We start from the raw sequence: 18,472 nt of genomic DNA, 5'->3' as shown, positions 1-18,472 counted from the left end.
TCGCTTAGATCGCGTCAGCTATAGCTCCCTTTAGTAACGAGCGCGGAATGGCTATGTCGAAGACGTTTTCGTGTACGTACAAGTGGAATGTGAGGCCACAACCTTTTTTCAACCTGTTGGCACATCCGTGAACGACGCAAGAGGCAACCAATGTAAACCATTTGTCTTTACATGCCGACAAGGTGAAAAGAGAACGGACGAAATCAGCAGCTCGCAATGGCGCTGAGCACGCTTTTTGCCATTGGCAAGATGGCGGCGGCTGGCTTCACTCGCACAGCGTCCCTTCCACTCCAGCAAGTTTTATGTATCCTCCTTGGTCTACGGTCACTACTACTAGAGTGTACTAGTACACTCTACTACTACTCACCATTCCCATGGTCGCTGAACGATCGCAGCGCCAGAGTACTCTCTAGTTAATTTTGAGAAACTCTATGACTGCTACAGTGTACAAGAAGAAGGCAGTGGAGTGAATGAGGCGGCCGCGCTGCATCTCGGCTGTTTCTTTGGCGGGCGACAGTAGCGGCAGCGCTGTTCTCCTATAACACTGAAGATCTCAGGAGCATCTGCATTGCGAGCGCGTGCGCCGTAGCTTGCGAAAAGATGTAATATCCCGTTTTTAACGCGTTAATTGCGTTTCGGAGCCTTTATCAAAAGACGCACCTGTGACGCGCCATGGTGCACGAGTGGATATGCAGGCACGCCGAAATTGCGTCGATACATTCACTGTTTTCAAGGGCCTGTAGACCCACAAAAAAAAAATGTCACTCGGAATTTTCACGGATCCACCTAGCTTCTCACTCAAGCAGCACTTCGAGAGGCGTTACATCCTAAGTGGCTTTTGGCGAAGAGAGGAGAAGTATCAAAACCGCGATTAAATGAGATGCTCGTTTTGTCGGCAGTTTCTACGATATCCAGAGCACAGTATTTCTCATATGAGCCTACATGCGGTCGATTGTTTTACGAGAAACCCGAGTATAAGTAATGTTGTTACCATATTTACATCAGTGACGACTTGGTTTTATCATGCCAGTTTTGCGGAAGATAATAATTATTACTTTCTGAAAGGCCTATTATAGATTCAACATAATAAAAACAACACACAAACATACTATAAAGTGCCAATTGTATATGTAGACCGTGTGTTAATGTGCGCAAATTCATTGTAACAAGTTCTCATTTTGCATCGACAGCTTACATTGTGCTCCTTTTCAAATATTCTATTGCCGTAACGCCATTGGAAGCCAGCAAATTTATGGCGGTAGTAGGTAAGTTTATTTATGGAAAGGCAGAGAGGTCGGCCTGAGCGATAGCTTGCTCTAGCCTGCTACTCTACACTGGGGGTGTATTGTGTTAAAAGTGTAGTTCTATTATTAAGTGTCAAAAATGTAGGCAGGCAGTGGTGAATCTTAGTTTGGTGGAAAATTTAACTTGTAAATGTACACAGTAATTGCGCACGCAGCAGAACGACTAACTTTGGCAATTGGTGGTCGCTGTGAATGCTTGTAAATATTTTAGTATACCCTGAAAAGTTAAATTACGAAAACGTTTTGTGGTGTAGGGGGCTCAGATTCCCTTCTCTCTCACGTTTTTTTTTATGGCCTCCTGGTTCTGCGTTCGTTTGAAACGGTATCTTTTTCAATCTCACTGCTTTCTGAGCACAGCTAACTTTCAATAAATTGGCTCAGTTATTCTGAATATTGTAGATACCGAACCAACAAAGAAACAGTTAAGACAGAAGAAATCAGTACAAGACACGTCCTTTCTGAATTATTTTCGATCTCTCACAAGGGCATTCTGAAGCTCAAATCCAGTAGATTGGCGTGCCATACTTCAAGGGCTATGACATCTTGTTCTAGGCATGAATAATGGGCAGGTACGAAGAAATCTGCATCAAGAAAGCGCGACAAAGGAGCCGAATCGCATAGCAGTTCCTGCACGCAACGCGCGGCTCTTTCAGTACTATTCGACTGCAGCGCCGCCGCTACGGGCAACGCGGAAGGGATCAGGCGGTAAGGCACGGTCACGCTACTCAACACTCCTAGTACACTCTAACACTGCACTGGGCACCCTCAAGGGCTGTAGTAGAGTGTACTAGAACTTTTGAGTGGCGCGATCGAAACGCTTTCCCCTTGCTTTCTCCATCCCCAACCTGTGGCGAAAGTAGCGGCGGCGCTGCCATCGCCCAATCTTCCCACTTGGTTTACTCGGCTGGCTCTGCGGCATGGCCGGCATCTCGGTTTTAGTCGCGAAATGACGAAGAAGTAGCGTCTAAACGATTGTTACGCGCCAGGTTGCACAACTGGATATCCGCGTGTGCAACGAAGTCGGAAGTTTTCACTTTTTAAGGCCCCGAAAGACGAAGAACGACGACTTCTTTGGGAGCGGAACCTCCATCGGCTTGACAAGCCGCTTGACGCCGATTGTGCTGTGTGCGAGTTACATTTCGAACCGCATTTCATTGTGAGAGACTACGTACATGTGATCAATGGTGTTCAAGTCCGAATTCCTAGGGGAGCACCGACACTCGCTCCTGATGCAGTCCCGACGATCTTGCCCAAGCTGCCTGCATATTTGACGCTCAAAACTCCGGCTACGCGGACCCAAACAAAGCGGCGTCATCAGTGTGTGCCGGCTGAGAATGACAACAGAAAACAGCGACGCATTAGCACTCCTGCACAGCTTTTTGTGGATACCAACGGTGCAACTTCTGCAGATGGCGATGAAGCTGACGAGGCAAGCTCAAGTCCCTCGTCTGACACGGTTGTCACTCTCGGTGACCTTCGTGGTCTTGTCCTACCATCAAAGTCATGGGCGCTGCACGAGTTTCCTGGATTTGCTGGCGTGTCGTACGTAGCGTGCTCACTGAATCCTAGCACTCGTGAACTTTGCATTCAACGAGCCGTATACTTCACCTGTGCAGACAATGGAATCGTGCAATGTGAAGCGTTCGTGCAAGATAAACTAATCACCAAGTCCAGTTTAGTAATTGTTCGAGAAGCCTCAGATGCTCTGCAGCTTGTTACAAGCGTCCCACTCTGTTGTAAAGCAGCAGAAACTTCATTTTTGCCACCATCGGACCTTACCCACGGTCTACACGCGCAAATGAAGTCAAGATGAGAAATCTTCTACAGTGTCAAAAGCGCACAGAAGCACCTAAAATTGAGTAGGCTATAAATTGCTACAGTGGCGTAAAAAGGATGTCATTTTTCGTGCATATTTTCTTACACTCTTCATTTTTTGACGGTACACCAAGAAGAAAAACAATTTTTCCTAGAAGAGGCTTGTAAGCGAGAGATCGTGCAAATAATGACGCCAAATCTCAAAAAAAATCTTTGATCTTGAATTTTTTTGTATTAAACCTGTGATGGTAAATTTAGCAGCATTAGGTATCTCGATGCATAATTCATCGATCTAAGCCAATTCATTGTTGCACTTCAGTGTCCCTTCAAACGATCTTTCGACCATAACATCTTTTTTTTAAATGCATTTTGGAAAGACAACCTTAACTCTGTCATTCTGTTTGCCTTGCTTTATGTTATCTTTTGTATCCTGGCTCTATATATTACGTTTTTACAATTTACCTAGTTGCAAATGTATTGTTTATAAATACGTAAACCTTGCATTTTTATGTTATCAATTATGATTAACATTAGTTACGACTCTGCTTTGCAGTGTTGTTGCTTTTTTTAAACTCTCGAAATCTTCCACTACTATGTTTAACCTAAGACATTCTTTTGCAGTATTACGTATTCGCATTTCTGTGGGTCCTACAACAATGAATCTATTCCCATATTTTAGAACCAAAGGGATGTTTGGAAAAACTCTGCTGTTCTTCAAATATTATCAATAAAGCCTACTTTTTTGTCGTGTGTGCACGCAGCCACAAGCAATGAGCTTTTTATTTAAGTCCAGCTTTGTTGTTTTACGTGGAATGGACCAAAAGTTCTTCGTTTTGTGTGCACCATATTTCTTTTTTTTGGGGGGGGGGGCGCTTCCGGTGTGTACCGGCCAGCTGGTTTCTCGTCTAAAATGTGTACACTTTAAAAATAAAAAAAACGCGCTCGTTATATTGTACAATGTGCTATGCTGCTTCGGGCTGCAGTGTGGGCCTCAGCAACTTCAATAACAGTAATGTCAAATAACCTTTATTTGCGCGAAAAATGGGAGGTATGTGAATAAGAAAAAAAAAGAGGGAGATCATCTTCACACTAGGCGCGACAGAGAGGTACCAACACGTACGCGGAACGCCTGCCAGCCATCCACCCGGGTAGATTGGTCGACGCCAGCGCCACCGCATCATTCCACGCCGAAATGGTTGCTCCCAGGCAGCTGCTCGCGCCACTCAAAAGGAGGAGGAGGAATAAATGAGGAAGGACAGGGAGGTTAGCCAGTTCTCAGACCGGCTGGCTACCCTGTACTGGGGAAGGGGGTAAGGGGGATAAAGGATGAGAGAAAAAAGACGTTGTAAAAAGAGAGAGAGAGACAGAAGGTCATCAGACGATCCACGACACTGTTTACAGTCTGTCTCTAAGACCACTTGCCCGCAGAAAGCGCAACAACGCTCTCAGTGCCTTGCGTGCAGAGGACGGTCTCGGCCAGTGTCCTATTACCCTTTCTTCCGGCACGCCACTCAAAAGCTTCTAGTACACTCTAGCTGTAGAAATTAGCGTCGCCTTTTTTTTTCGAACCACTAACCATGGAACAGTTGTCGACACATCATCTGACAATTCACATCACGAACAGAGAATAAAACAAGATAAAGGCAGGAAGGTTAACCAAAAATTGGAGCATCCGGTTTGCTACCCTTCACTAAGGGAAAAGAGAATGAGGAAGAAAGATGGGAATGAAAGGGAAGAGCGAAATAGACGCGCGAAAAGGGGAAAAAATGAGCTGGGTTGCTGCAGCCTATCAATGAAGATCTTTAGGTGTCTGAACCAGCGGCGGAGCTTGGATAGGGTGGCTGCGGGGCTGGTCATAGAGTTTCCTAATATACACGAGAGGGAACTCTGGCGCTAGTGGCTATGGGAGTTGTAACGCACGGCGCTTCAGCGGGCATGAATTATGGGTAGTACACACATTTGTGTAATATTCGTACTTCTGGCCTGTTTTTGGCTCTGTGTGTGTGTATGTGGCTTGGAGCTGTTCTCTCACGAAACAAAAACCAGCAAATGTTCAGCGGTCACGCTTCACCACTTTATTCTTTTAGACTTACCTTTCCAAATCAGGTCACAAGAAAGGGATGAACCTTTCTTTGAAAACAAAGCCGAAACAGAGCAGTAAACGAAGCCACAAGTATGATCACCACCTGCAAGCACGAATATTAAGCAAATGTTTGTACTGCCCATCATACTCATGGTCACTGAACGATCACAGTGACAGAGTCCCCTCTAGTTAATTTTAGGAAACTCAATGGGGCTGGCTGAGACTGCTAGTGTCTTGGCAATGAGCTTGACGCCATTAGTAACAGACATAGCGCTTCATACAATCATTGTATGAAACTCTATGAAAACAGTATAAAAGTGAGCCGTCTTCGCAGCAAACCAATGGCAATAAGACAGCGCTGGTCACTTTTGTGTTGACGTCACCAATAGGGCACCACCACTGAACAGTGTGCTCAGTGGACGTAATTTGAATTTATATTGCGAAAGTTTTAGGAGTTTTTGAGTAAATCATTCCCATCATACAATTGAAGATGAAAGTATTTGCAAGATTAAAACGCATCTAACACCTTTTTACGCGAGAAAAATATAAAACAAGCTGCTCCTGCGTCGTATGAGTTCGCACAATATTCATTAGAGAACAAGGACCCAGATAGTGTGCTTGGGGTCTCTCATAATCATATGGTGGTTTTGGGACGTTAAACCCCACAAATAAATCAATCAGATAGTGTGCTTGCTTACTGTTTTAACTGCAGAAGGGATGAAAAACACTTCTATGTTCATTCCGTGCATATGTACGCCTTTTTAGCTGTCAGACCAGCGCCTCCTCTATTTCTTCAGTGTACGGGCGAAGGAGCTGATGTCAATGAGAAGCGGCTGCCGGTGTTGCTAGCCAGGTGCAGCAACCGGAGTAGACATGCCGCCGCGTCGTTAGGGTGGCCAGAATTCTAGCCACCCTGGCGCCGGCTCTCGCACAAACGAATGCCGCGGCTGCATTCGAACGTTGATTCGAAGCAGCTACAAGGTGTTTGCATAAACTGGTAGCGTAACTTCTATAGAAACTCACGGGCCCAGTAGTCAGCAGCTCGGTTCATCGTCGCCATCTACATGACGAGGGGACTAGAGTTGCAGTGTCTAGAATAGGGAAGTGTGATGAGCGGCAAGCGACGCCTACGAACTGCACTGAAGCCTCTGAAAAGGAGCCGCGTGGGGACACGCGCAGTCGTTTATACGTTGTTTGCACGGTTCCGACAGATTCGTCGGGCGCGTTCGTCCTCGTTGTGGTGGCACTCTGACACCAATTCTTCTCTATGCACTCGCATGGCGCGAAAGCAAAGTCATTTCTTCGTCCCAAGGTGCACTACAGGCTACAAGTCAGCTAAAAAGAAGCATGCGTTGTTCGGCGTTCCAAAGGACGAAGCTCTGTTTGCGCAGTGGCGGAGAGCGATCCCGCGTGCTGACAAGCTGCTTCAAGAAAATTCGTCTGTGTGCGAGCTGCACTTCAACGAGAGATACACCTTCCAGCACTTCGAGCACGCTGTGAATGGCGAAATCGTCCGCAGTAAACGGGATAGGCCCATAGGCGTGTTTCCCATTCGGGGGGGGGGGGGGGGGTTATAGCAGGGCCCCTACTCCCTATTAAATCAGTGTATGAGTCAAGTTTTACGCCCCCCTTTTAGATGACTAAAAGAGTGCCCCGCTGCCTAGTCAATGTATAGAGCAGATTTAGCACCCTCCTTCTAGGTGACTATTGGAGGGGGGGGGGAGGGGGGTGCCCACCTTCTTTGCCCCCCTCGTGCGGACGCTTATTGGTAGGCCTTTCGGAGAAGCTCTTAGCATCTGTAAATGCCCTTGAAATCAAATTTTCGAAGGGGTGTAGCTACAATGAGCTTCACAATGACAGCTTGGAAGAGCTTGTTTCCTGCTTGAAAAAAAAAATATCACACTGGGCTGCGCCCAACATGGTCCGAGCTTCACATATGAAGGTACCCTGTTGTTTTTGCTCACCCATTTGCGTTTTTACACAAAGGTAGTCCACAAGGATGCGAGCATCTTCCGTGAAAAGAGGAAGTACCTGAAGCTCCTGCGCGTCACCTAGGCGCCAGCCAAATGTTTTGTGGAGCGCTTGTAAACTATAAAACGTTTTTTTCCTCGGGGATAAAAAGAGACACGTGACCATTTATTAAGAATGCATTGTTGTAAACAGATGGTAAGTCACTACTAGGAAATGTGTTGTATGACCTGTGTGCAGAAAATAAAATGTTTTCATTCAGATACCGCTCGGGAATCTCGTCTTTGAGTGTGACGTTACGAATTATGGGGCGTTATTTGCAGACTATCGTGCTTGAGGAAATGATGGTTCGCCGTGGAAGGTGTTGCAAGAAATGGCTCACAACTGAGTTCATCGTTCCACTATTCTGCCACTTCACATCGATAAAATGTTTCAGTGCCATCATGCACTCACTTTCGGCACCCTGTCGATATTTCAGTTCAGTCGCGCACCCACGTAGGCATCCTGTTATTCCAGAAGCAAAATAGCATATTTTCTCGGTCGCCATTTCAGGCCATGCAGGAGCAACAAAATATATTTTAAATGCTTCACCTTGACCGCGAGCGTGGTTGATTCGTCTCTGCGCAGCGCATCGCCGCCTTCTGTGATGGATGGATGGATATGGCTGTACCCTTTAGATCGGGTGGTTCAACGTGTGCGGTTCGGGCGGTTCAACGTGTGGTCGGGGATGTGCAAACGTGTGCTAACGCTACCTGGCGGTTTCCTCCTAAGGCATTACGCGCTAGCCGACGTGTTCATCACACTTTTCTATTCAAGCCACTGTACTAGAGTGAGAATAAGGGGATAGCCCAAAGCGCCGGCTCCGGCGTGGGCTTTATGCGGTGAACCGCCGCACCGCGCCACTGCTGCGCCAGATTTGTGGGCTTTCCGCGCTCGGAAGCGCGCGGAAAGGGAGGGGCATCTGCTACACGCTGTAGTTTTTGCGCTGGATTTGCACGCAGGGTACTTGAAGTCTACTTAAATTTAATAATGTGGTGTGAATTAGAGCTTGACAACCTTTAAGAGGTCTTGCTATTCTCAGGGGCAAAAAAAAAAAGAATGCAAAAACTTATTTGTCAAGCGGCATCAGCGTGACCCAGCTCAAGTGATAGAGCCTGAGAATGTTGTGGTGCGTGCGTAAAAACGCGCAAATTTAACAGGCATAAAGAAGGAATGAAAATAAACTTGTTCGCACGGCTAATCGAGCAATGGCACTGCGCATACAAGAATCAAGAGTAATAGGAGAGGAAAAATACACGTGCAGTCCCCTGGAATACTTACGCACAGTGACCGCTTCACACAAAACTGTATACGAGCACTAGTTATCAAGATTACCAGTGGTTTTCAAGCCTAAAACATGCCGCTTTACTCGATAATTTGTCAGCCTCGACTAGCGCTAATTAATATTAACAGCACACTATGGATTCAGCAATTGACTGTATTGTTTCTTGCACAGTGTTCTTTCTGCAAAGTGTTTTTTAGCTGGTAGTGCATGCTGCTAAGTTGGTCGCCACTGTCAGCGTAATATTAAACGAGAGATGTGGTGATAGCGCCTATGCGCGTCAAGTGTCCGCGATATCTGGCGCTGTGGACAACATTTGTGAAGTGTTGCTTGTACGCTGACGTCATTGGTCACATGGGTGTCTGCTATATATGTACGCTGGTTGCATGGAATAAATGTTGACGTGATCTCGCGCGCATTCGAAGTGGCTCAGTCCCTTTCCTCTGCTACTGCGATCGGCCCGGATGCTCAAGGCCTTTCGATATGCCACAACACGACAAAAAAAAAAAAATGCCAGTGCTTACGAGAAAAATCACGGGAAAACACATTTTTGTTCTGAGAAACATCGGCAGCAGCACAGTTATAGTACGAAATGACTTGGTCAGTGTCGCTGAATTCACCGGGAAAACCAGTATGGCTTAGTTGGTCGATAGTTCGATCCACAGGCTTCCTGAAGCGAACGTTGAGGTCGAGACACCATACGGTGGCAGCGTTACTGCTTTATGTGTGTATAATTCATTGTACAGCCTAATCTTGGGAAACATTGAGGAAGCCTGATCACCATCATCGTGAAGCTTTGGGAGAAGCGCCGACGATTAACAGTAGCCACCAACCCAAGAAACTGATAGTGAAATGGCAACAGCTGAAGAGAATACAACGGCAGCTGCCACCCCAGCACAAGCTAAAGCTCAGCCAAGACCATTTGAGCCCCTTCCCACGCCCCATTAGAGAAAGATCTGGCTCAGAACTACGCTGAAGAACAAAGGGAAGCCGAGTCTTTAAAAGTATGCTTCGCGCAAATTGCCAAAAATCCTAAATACCAAAGTGGTAATTGCAGTAGAGTTCGAACAGGAAGGTGATCCACTGTACATATACTACACGGAGAAAAAATTGGCTGATCCCACGTACAGTGGGAATCGATGATATGTGAAGCACGAATGAGAAATGTTGATATGTCACTTTAATATCAGCACAATCGTGCTGCGTAATGAGGTGGAGATAAATGATGCCATACATGACTTCCGTGTCATGATTATCATGTTTAGATGTGTCTTTTACCTTCGTCATATATTCACGTCACGTGATAACAAATATAGTATATGTGGAACTAGCGAAACAGCTGCGAGCACGCTATTAGCGGGGATATTTATCATGTTCTTGCATGACACGCGTGTCAGGATTGTCATGTTTGCACCAGTCATATAGTTCGTCATCCATTGACGTCACGTAACACCAAACTTGATATATGTGGAGCTTGAAAAACGGCAGCGAGCACATCATGAGCGTAGCATGTGGTGATGTTGTTACATGACACGCATCTCATCTTTATCATGTTTGCACCAGTATCATACCTTCGTCATCCATTCACGTCCCATATTACCAAAGTTGGTGTAAGTGAAGCTAGCGAAACGGCGGCCAGCGCATCATGTGGTCTTGTTGGCGTGGCATGTGGTCTTGTTGTTACATGACACGCATCTCATGATTATCACAATTGCACCAGTCACATACCTTCATCATCCAGTCATGAACTCTAATACCAAATTTGGTCTATGTAACGCTAGCGAAACGGCCGCGAGTGCATCGTGAGCGTTGCATGTAGTCAGGTAGTTACATGACACGCATGTCATAATTTTCGTGTTAGGGTCTGTCGCTTGTGTTTGCCATACATTCATGTCATACCATACCAGTTTTGCAACATGCCATGTGAACGAAACCACCACAAGAGCTGCAATGTAAATCATGGCATTCATGACATACATGTAATGATTTTAATGTTATGACTAGTCAAATATGCTCTTCATACAGTCATGTTATGCCATACGAAGTTTGGTAGCGGTACCATGATTGAAACGGCCAGGAGAGCTAGAAGTCGTAGGCGGCTAGATAGATAGATAGATAGATAGATAGATAGATAGATAGATAGATAGATAGATAGATAGATAGATAGATAGATAGATAGATAGATAGATAGATACGCTCAAAGTCGCCGAAGCTTGCTAAAGAACGCTGCGCATTTAGAAACCGACGAAGGATACGACAACTGGTGGTGCCGAAGAATCGCTGAGAAACTTTGATGAAGCTAGCGCACGATGAGATTATGGCCGGACATCTGGGAGCTGAGAAAACTACGGAGAGCTTTCAAGAATTTTTCTGGTCCGGAACCACAGCGAACATAAAATGATTTTTGGCATTTCGCGACATTTGCCAGTAAACTGCGCAAAAAGCAAGGGTGCCTCCAGGGAAGTCCGCTGGCATTAGCACTCCCTTCAAGCGAGTAGCCATTGATATAGTACGCCCTATCCAACCCGCATCCGGATGAAGCAACCGCTATATTCTAATACTCATGGATTGTGCCACTTGCTGTCCGGACGCCGTTGCACTCTCGAGCATTGAGACACAGAACGTGGCAGAAGCTCTTGTCGAAATCTTTTCCCGTTTCAGCGCACTGAGAGAAATTATGAGTGACAGAGGCACCAATTTTGCGTCTCAGCTAATGAAGGAAGTGGTACGCCTTTTATTGACGCACGAACTCCATACAACCCCCTACCACCCTATGGCCAATGAGATGATAGAAAAATTCAACGGCACACTGAAAATAACGCTGAAGCGAATGCGCGCAAAGAAGGCGAAAAACTGAGATCGATTTCTTTGTCCGTTGCTATTTGCATACCAGGAGGTTCTGTAGGCGAGCATTGGCTTTTCATCATTTGAGTTGCTGTACAGCGGGTTCAATCAAGGTCCTCTGGCGATCCTAAAACAATTTGAAAACAATGTTCATATGTGCACTTTATCTCCGAAATAACATAAAAAAACTGTGTCACCTTGCTCTCGACAACTCCGAAAGGTGAGAGCACGCTGCGCTAAGAACTACGACCGTAAATACAAGGATCGCACATTCAAACAAGGTGAAAAGGTTCTCATCTTGCCCGCGATAGACAAGAACAAGCTCTTGCTACACTGCAAGGAACCATTCAAAGGCCAAGCGACAGTTGGGGACTTGAAATATGCCGTAAGGACGCCGAGCGGATCAAGCTAGGTTTTTCCCCACCAACTTAGTTTAAACATGTGTGGAGCGTGGCGCGAATGAGGACACCCTTAATCAGTGCATGCCATTGTAGGGCTTATGGACACGGGTGAAGAACAAGAGATTTTCGTCCCGAAATTTGTGAAAACAGAAAATAGATTTCCGGCCCGAAGTTTGTCAAACATGAGAGTAACTGCCTAACAAAAAGAGAACTTGGAAGAAACTATGTTCACGTACTTCAAAATATTTTCTAATGACCCGGACAAGGCAGACTGAGTAGAGTGCCACCTAGAACTATCGATGGATTCCGCAGTTCACGTCAAGCAACATATGTTATGATTGGCTACATTCGATCACATCGAAGCCGAAGTACAACAAATGAAAGCTCTCGACATAATCGAGGTCTCAAAGTCACCATATAAGAGCTACTCATGCACAAACCAGACGAGAAAACCAAGCTGTCTGTGGTCCATTTCTGGCGTCTGAAAAACGTTGTGATTTCAGGTTGAGATCCCATGCCCAGAGTAGACGGCATTTTCGCCCATGTTGCTAACAAAAATTATTTATCTAAGCTTGTTTTCATAAACGGATACTTGCAGATTCCGCTTCCAAAGCAATCAAATCCGAAGACCGCCTTTTCAACTAAGTCAAGCCTGGACGACGCCTCTCTTTGGAGGGAGAACAAGTACGTTCGGGAATAATTCTGCCATGAACAACTTTCATTGCTTCTTAAACTGTCGGAATTCCTCACTTTCTCTGAACAATCGGAACGGACGACGTCACCCCCAGGGATGGGGGACCATCCATCTAACGAGACCGCGGGCCCCAGCCGTTTGCCTAAGGATGTACTGAAGGTGGGTGACCGCGTTGGCGCATCTGCTCCTTGTGATGATTTCTCCGACAGCTAATCAGTGGAAGAGAAGGAATCGGAAGCCGACTTCAGGCCATTCAATACCCGTCGGTTGAAAAGGAAGCCCCGCACGACGTCATCAACAACGGAGCGACAACCGGCGCTAGACAAAGGCAAGCGATGTTTCACCATCTTATATGTACCCATCTCTACATCAGACAACCTGAACTCACTCAACAGGCAGTCATTGACTAATTATTTCGAGCGAATTGCAACTGCTCAAGTGAATGAAATTCGCATAAATATCATGAAAAACATATTGTCAGTCGATGTGACAAACAAAACCATTCTTGACAGGCTGAAGGCTTTCACGCAGCTCGGAAGTATTTCAGTTCGCACGTTCCTCGCTCATGGGAAAGGAACAACGACTGGCGTGATAAATGACGTCAACGCTGATATCGCAGACGCTGACCTCCAGAATCGTGTGACGTCGACAATCAGAATCATGACCGCACGCCACTTCAGGCAGTCTCGCTGCATCAAACTAGTATTTGATTCTGAGACTCTGCCTCCTAGCGTGAAGGTTGGATAGGTGAGGCATCCCATGTGCCCTTACGTACCACGGCCTTTGCAGTGTCACAAGTGCTGCAAGTTGGGTCACGTCAGCGCAGTGTCCAAAAGTGAGACAACTTGCCAGCCTTGCGGCGGATCTAACAAGGTTGAAAATTGCGATACTGCTGTTTCTTTGAAATGTTTAAACTGCTCTGGTGCTCATGAAGCAACGTCGAAACAGCGTCCGAAGATCAAAGAAGAAATTCGCGTCCTGCGGAAGATGGTCAGAGACAAGTCGACACACAGAGAGGCTGTCACATTCATACGCCGACACAGACGTTGTTCAAAACGTAGGCACCAGCGAAAGCATAGTGCACATAGGAGTGATGCGTCACCATCAGCAACAGATGAACATACGTGTGCGCAATATCAGACCACTACATCCATGTTGTACGCACCACGTCCCAGGAATGCAGAAAGTGGACTAACGCCCACGTTTCACGCCGATGCTTCAGATACTAAGTGGCCTTCGCTACCAACCGGAGCCATAAACAAGACCACATTATGGGCTGCAACTTCAAAGAGGGCAGAAAATGATAGGTAAGACACTGAAAAGAACCAAACTATGCTGAAGCATCTACTAAAATCTATTCGTGCCATTCTCAACGAGCTACACACGCCAGGTACGAAAACAGCAGTGAAGATCCTCGATGTGCTGGAACTGCTACTGCTCGCCCTTCCATAAACAATATGGCGAATTTCTTCGATGAACGTGTGCGAACCTCTGCTATAATGCAGTGGAACGCACGAGGTTTGCGAAGCCGATTGTCTGACTTTCAACAACGGATGTTTAAATACAAATTTCCGTTGGTTGGTATATGTGAGCCGAATATAATGTCGTCGTTTCGAATTTCCGGAAACGTCACTTTGTGGTCACGCGATGATCGAAATGCGAGCAAAGTAATTATATGCGTACGTCAAGATTTAACGTACGTGAGGCATGCCGTGGCTCCTCATGCTTCTAACGACTATATTTGCCTATCTATAAAGCACAAGCGACGTTCATTACCAATAATTGGTAGATACATTCCTCCAAGAAGCCACGTGGACTGTTCCCATCTCTCGTCTGTGCTCCAAGATTGCCCTGTACCACATGTATTAGTTGGGAATTTCAATGCACATCATCCCATGGGGGGTTCTGCCTCAATGAACGCCTGCGGTAGGGAAATTGCCGATTTCGTGCTCAATCAGGGCCTGATGTCCATCAACGATGGCTCACCTACTTACCTCCATGGTGCATCGTACAGCAGCTGTCTGGACGTATGTTTTGTGAGCAGAAGTCTCTTGCCTACCACCTGTTGGTTCGTAGACGTTGAAACACATGGAAGTGACCATATCCCTACATACATACAGCTAAAAGGATTCCGTCGTTCGACTCCCCTGCCTGTGAAAAGCGTAGACTGGCCAGGATTCCAAGCTTCTGTAAACGCTTAGTGCGGGAACATTCAATCTATATCTGAAATAGAAAGCCTCATTGCATCAGCCTTAACAACGCATACGAAACTTGTGAATGTATCGCTACCAAGATCACAACTTGACGCACAATATGAATACCTTCGTGCAATCCGTCGCCGGGCAGAGAGGAAATACAGGAGAAAGAAATCACCATCTGACCTATCTACAGCACGCCAAGCTCAACGACATGTGTTGCGACACCTCCATAAGCTCGACAGGCAACAGTGGAGGGTGTTTTGTGGCGCTCTTGATCACAGAAAACCCCTGTCTCAAATATGGCGAATTGCCCGAAGCCTTCAGACGCCTACGCAACAGTTGTTTCCTTTCCGAGCTTTGGCTCTAAAGCAAGGTCGACCTGAAGTAGAGGTTGCAGAATATTACTGCCACTTACTCGTAGGTATGCCCTCCTCACCGATATCACCTTCGTGTTTAGCCTCACTACCCCCCAGCGACGATCGCCTCGACTTACCATTCACAATGCATGAACTCGACACTGCGATTTCTGCGTCCCGACGTCATCCGCACCAGGACCTGAAGGAATTACTTATTCGGCTCTATATCCCCTGAGCGAGGAAGCAAGGCAGGCTCTCTTGTCGTTCTACAACTGTACGTGGGAAACGGCGACAGTCCTAGAGAGTTGGAAGTGCAGCCGCATAGTGGCCTTACTGAAACCAGGCAAGTGTTCACATGAGTTGTCTTCTTATAGACCCATTGCCCTAGCCAGTTGCATCGGTAAGGTGATGGAACGCATGGTGCTGGCACGATTGGAATGGCTGCTGGAGAATAATGTCGGCTTACCAGATTTTGCAAATGGCTTCCGTAGGGGTCGATCATCTATAGACGGTGTTGTAGACCTAAGTTCTTCTGTTGAAAAGGAAAGACAACGTCGGAGATTGGTGGGGGCCATTTTTTCAGATATAAAGGGCGCGTACGATAGCATCCATCATGAAGCCATTCTTGACGCACTTGAAGACATCGGCGTAGGTGGCTGACTACACGCATGGATAGTGAGCTATATCAGAGGACGTAAAATTTTTATGTCAACATCTGACGGCGACACGACCAGGCACCTCGTAAGCCGTGGAGTTCCGCAAGGCGCCGTCCTGAGCCCCATGCTTTTTAACATAGCACTCGTCGGCCTTGAAGCTGAGCTTCCCGACGTTGTCATAATCAGTGCGTATGTGGACGACATATGCATATGAGCATCTGGAGCAACGCGGCCACAACTGCGAGCAAAGCTACAACAAGGCACATCAGTAACATCTAAGTACTTGCGCCGTCAGGGCCTGGAACTTTCAAAAGCAAAATGTGCTGCATTGGCATTTACGAAGAAATCAATGTCGCGGTAACCAATCTTCGCTAACGGAGCAGTGATTCCCGCGGTCAAGCACCACCTCTATTTAGGGGTCGTCATTGATCGCAACCTGTCCTGGTTAAAGCATGTGACTGTGCTGCGGAAAAAAACTAATCAGTTTTGTGTATGTTCTACGTGTTATAGCAGGACTGAGATGGGGCCCTTCGGAGAAAAGTCTTCTGCAATATTATAATACAGTATTTGTGGGCTATATACGGTACAGCTCACCTGTACTTTCCAGCATGCGGGCAACGTGTCTTCGTACTTTAGGGAGCCTTCAGGCACGAGCACTGAGAATATGCCTTGGCCTGCCACGGTGAACGTCAACCTCTGGCACTATAGAGGAGTCCCGCACCTACCTTCTACAGGTTTACACGTCCTGTGAGCCTCTTCGAGTGCACCTTCGTCTGCTGACCCGACATGCACAGCACCCGTTGTCTTCATTACAAGTGGACCGACCAGGCTGTACCTATTCGCGATGCCTCGATACGCATGGACACATGATCCCTTCAGACTTTGCACCCGCCGTAATCCCTGCAGTGCCTTCATGGACATAGACTAAACCACCGGTGTGCCTTCACATGCGTAAAATTTCGTTTAAGTCGCGTGTTTCTTATATTGCCCTCAAGCAACTCACCTTGGCACATTCGGATGACCGATACAGTGACTCTGTGCACATCTACACCGATGGATGCGTAACTTCGTCCGCCTCAGCTGCAGCAGTTCGTGATCCCTCAACTTGGTATTTCCCGACAGTACAAATTAGATCACAGGTCATCTTCGACATCTGCAGAACTTGTTGCTATACAGGAAGCCATAAAATTTGTGAACAACCAAGCACCGCGTGAATGGACGATTCTGATTGATTTTGATTTGTGGGGTTTAACGTCCCAAAACCACCTTATGATTATGAGAGACGCCGTAGTGGAGGGCTCCGGAAATTTTGACCACCTGGGGTTCTTTAACGTGCACCCAAATCTGAGCACACAGGCCTACGGCATTTCCGCCTCCATCGGAAATGCAGCCGCCGCAGCCGGGATTTGAACCTGCGACCTGCGGGTCGGCAGCCGAGTACCTTAGCCACTAGACCACCGCGGCGGGGCATGGAAGATTCTGTCCGATGCAAAATCAGTGCTTCAAGCTGTACATTCTTGCTCAAGAAGAGGCCAATTTTACGAGATAGCGTTAGGAATCGTCCAAGCATTTCACCTAACACGCAGGAGCGGTCACTTGATTACACTACAGTGGATTCCGGGACACTGTGGACTGGTTGGCAACGAAACAGCCGATAGCGGAGCAAGAGCGGCAGTATACAACGCTCCTATGTACGTCAAAGTACCGTATTCGCGAAGTGACATCTACACATTGTTGAGATCGCTCATGCGCGAATGCGCTGCCACTTACTGGTTACTACCAGATCCCGGAACAAGCGTTTTCGGGAAACAGACCCCGGTATGACTTTTCGTCTTCCAGATAAAATCAGCTGAAAACTTGCTAATATACTGCACCGGATTCGCCTGGGCGTCACCTTCACTCGCCACTACACCCACCTAATCGGCCGTGCGGACAGCCCGAATTGTGAGCGCTGCCAAGTGCGCGAAACTTTAGCTCACATATTTTGTGATTGTGCATTATACGTGACGCAAAGAAAAATGCTAACTGCAACTTCCGCAAGCATCGGGCGAACGCCATTGAGTGAAAGCCACATAATGTCAGCAATGAACGACCAAAGAGTGTCAAAAACTGCTACAAAGGCTGTTTCAGATTCTTTAAAAAGCACTGGACTAGATACTAGACTGTAGGGTAACATGCTAAGTGGCTACAGTACATACGCACCACCTCTTCTTGTCCCCATCATCAACCTTCATCCGTCTTTCCTTCGCCCTTCCTTTATCCCCTGCGTAGAGTAGCAGGCTAGAGCGAACTAGCTCAGGCCGACCTCTCTGCCTTTTAATAAATTCTCACTCACTCACCCACTCAAGCCCAGCCTGTACCAGTTTGGTTACATGCTGTTCGGCATAAAAATGGCACCCACCGCCTTCGCCCGGTTGATGCGTTTAGTCACTGATAAAATTCCCGGCGTCATGCACTACTACGACGATGGGCTTATAAGAAGTGCTACCTGGGAAGAATACATTTCTTCCCTGATAAAGCTTTTCACTAGAAGCAGGATTGACTGTAACACCTAGCAAGTGTGAATTCGGAGCATACTAAATCGATTCCTTCGGCCACCGTATCGGGCAGAACAAGCTTGGGCCACTCGGGAAAACTCTCAGCAAAATTTAAGCGGCACCAGCACCGAAGACAAAGCGGCAGGTATGCGCACGTTTCTTTGTTTGACCATTCACTATCGTGAATCCATTCCAAATTACGCTGAGATAAGCGCCCCTCCCACAGAGTTAACGAGGGAGGGTGAAAGCAACCATGCCACGTGGACAGCCATACACGAACAGGCATTTACGAAAC

The sequence above is a fragment of the Rhipicephalus microplus genome, chromosome 3, assembly GCF_043290135.1.
Source record: "Rhipicephalus microplus isolate Deutch F79 chromosome 3, USDA_Rmic, whole genome shotgun sequence".
Classification (NCBI taxonomy): domain Eukaryota; kingdom Metazoa; phylum Arthropoda; class Arachnida; order Ixodida; family Ixodidae; genus Rhipicephalus; species Rhipicephalus microplus.
This window is presented reverse-complemented; position numbering follows the sequence as displayed.